Here is a 2,567-nt window from a genome sequence, read left to right as displayed (position 1 = left end):
TAATTAAAAAAATAACATAAGTTATTTTTCTTGATAGTGTTCCACATAAATCTTAGGTTTTCTTCAGATTTTGTCTTGTTCTTTTTTCTGATTGTTCCTCTAGCAGATTAGTATTGAGACACTTTTCTTCAATGTCAGTAAATTGGTCTTCCAATGATTCATTTCTACTTTTTAATTCTTTCAGTGCATTATCTTTTTTTGAATTAAGTGTTAATTTTCTGACTTTCTAATTGCTGTTTTTGTGTGGTTTCATGTTTCACTTATTTTATCAATTTGTTTCCTAAATTCTTCTAAAGTTATTTCCATGTTTTCCATTTTATCTGCAGTTTTCTTGATCACTCTCAATCTGTTGAAGGTGCCTAAATAGCAAGCTCTATCAAGTAGTTCTGATAACATTTCTTGTATATATTTTATGACTCTGTGTCTTAGGTCAGCTTTTCTAGAGAAGCAAAACCAGTGAAACACATATATGTATTGTTGTTCTTATGTGTTGTCGAGTCTGCTCTTACAGAGACTCTGTGTAGGGTTTCCAAGGAGCAACTGGTGAGTTTGAATTGTTGACATTACAGTTCAAATTGCCTTTGCAGTCCAATGCCTATCCTACAGCGCCACATGTAAAGAAGAATTTGTTATCAAGAATATGGCTTACACAGTAGCTCAAAAGAGGGAATAAATCCTTACAGCAAGAATCATTCCTACCCCCTCCACACACAGAGTAGACAAGGATGGGCAACTTGGACATTGGCTACCCAAAATGGGGGACAGGGGGCTACAAAGGCAAGAAGTGACTGGCTTACAAGCTTTCGAGGGGGAACCTAGATCCAGAGGGCCTGGAGGAAAGTAGAATCTCCAGTGAGTAGCATTCAATCTGACTAGGCGGGGCTGATGCAATGAAATGCAGATGGGTCTCGTGTGATACAATAGTGAATAATTATAAGGACTGATTGTGAGGATTGGAAATGTAAAGGTAGACATTTTATAGCAAGGAGGGGAGTGATTAACTTTTCAGTCTAGGAGCCGAGGTCCCTAGGACCATCAAGGGAGAAGAGCAGAGAGCGGGACTCTAACAGAGAAGCAGTTATGCCTGAAATGGAGCCAGAGATGATGACATGGAGCAATGGAGCAGCTGGAGACTTTAGATCCAGAGAGGGAGAGCGACTGTGTGCTGAAGACCTGGGGGGCATGGGGGAAGGATTGCATGAAGGGGATTGTAATCATGGCAATGAGACGAATAGAATGAATGTAAAACTAATGTTCTCCCATGTAAACTATCACATAATTCACAATAAAACATTTAAGGAAAAAAAAAAAAAAAGAATATGGCTTGCAACTGTAGAGTCCCCAGTGAAAGAGAAACAACCTTTCCCACGTATCCATTATATTGGGAGCAGACCACACCCCCAAGAAAGCATCCTTTCAACTGATTGGCTGCTCATAGCCATTCTCCATAGAGCTAACTATGCATGTATTAGATCTCATCACCATGGGAATAAACATCCCAACTGTTAAGCCTCTGGAAATCCTGGCCTAGTCAAGTTGACAAAGAACCCTAACCATTATACTCTGTATTTTGGTCACTTATCTGTCTTGTTTCTTCATGTAAGCTGAAATTGTCCATTTTCTCTGAGACATTGTGTTGTTATGGGTTAGAACTGAATTGAAAGCACTTAACAACAACAATAACATGCTACCACAGCTCCTAGAATAAACTTGGAATCTACTTTCCACTTAAATGAAGAGTTGGTGCAGTGATTAAGAAAAATCCACAATGAATAAGCCTGACTTGGAAGTGCTCAGAACATCACTACTCGTGTTTAACTGAGAGGGTACATGCCACTGAAGAATCTTGGTTGACACTGGCCAGAATTTATCTGAAATGTGTTTAAAAGAAAACAAAAAAAGGTATGTAAATTTTTGTGTATGAAAAGGAGTTTTATTGGCTTAATCCAAGGATAAACTGAGGGAGCGGAAGAATTGTAAATGCTCCCAGGGCACCTGGACAAGGAGACTGACCATGTTAGAGCTGTATCTCCATGCCTTGCTGCTGCGTGCCTTCCATAAGTTAGTTTCAATCTCTTATTTCAGGCAACCAACAATTTACCAATTTTACATCTTAAAGGTATCACCATCTGAGAGATTGTCCTGCATCAAGAAATCCTACAGAGAGATTCTGGCTGGAGTCAAGAACACCCTACCAGTCTACTCAACTCAGATCAGGTAAGCTGAAGGCAGGTCTCAAAAAGCATACTATTGCAGCGGAGGCTTAAGCATTCCCCAGAATAAGGAGTGCTGGTGAGCTAATGGAAAAATAAAAGTCTCCTATAATGATCACCTGGACAGTGAATAAGGAAGACCATAGAATTGATGCTTTTGAGTTATGGTGTTGGAGGAGAATATTAAAAGTGCCATGGGCTGCAAAAAGAACAAACAGATCTGTGTTAGAAGAGGTGCAGCCAGAGTGCTCCTTGGAGGCCAGGATGGCCAAACTTCATCTCTCATACTTCAGACATATCATCAGGAGGGACCAGTTGCTGAAGAAGGACATCATGTTTGGTAAGGTGGAGGGT

The sequence above is a fragment of the Chrysochloris asiatica genome, unplaced genomic scaffold (assembly GCF_000296735.1).
Source record: "Chrysochloris asiatica unplaced genomic scaffold, ChrAsi1.0 scaffold00036, whole genome shotgun sequence".
NCBI lineage: Eukaryota > Metazoa > Chordata > Mammalia > Afrosoricida > Chrysochloridae > Chrysochloris > Chrysochloris asiatica.
The sequence above is the reverse complement of the archived record's forward strand: the minus strand, read 5'-3'. Positions refer to the sequence as shown.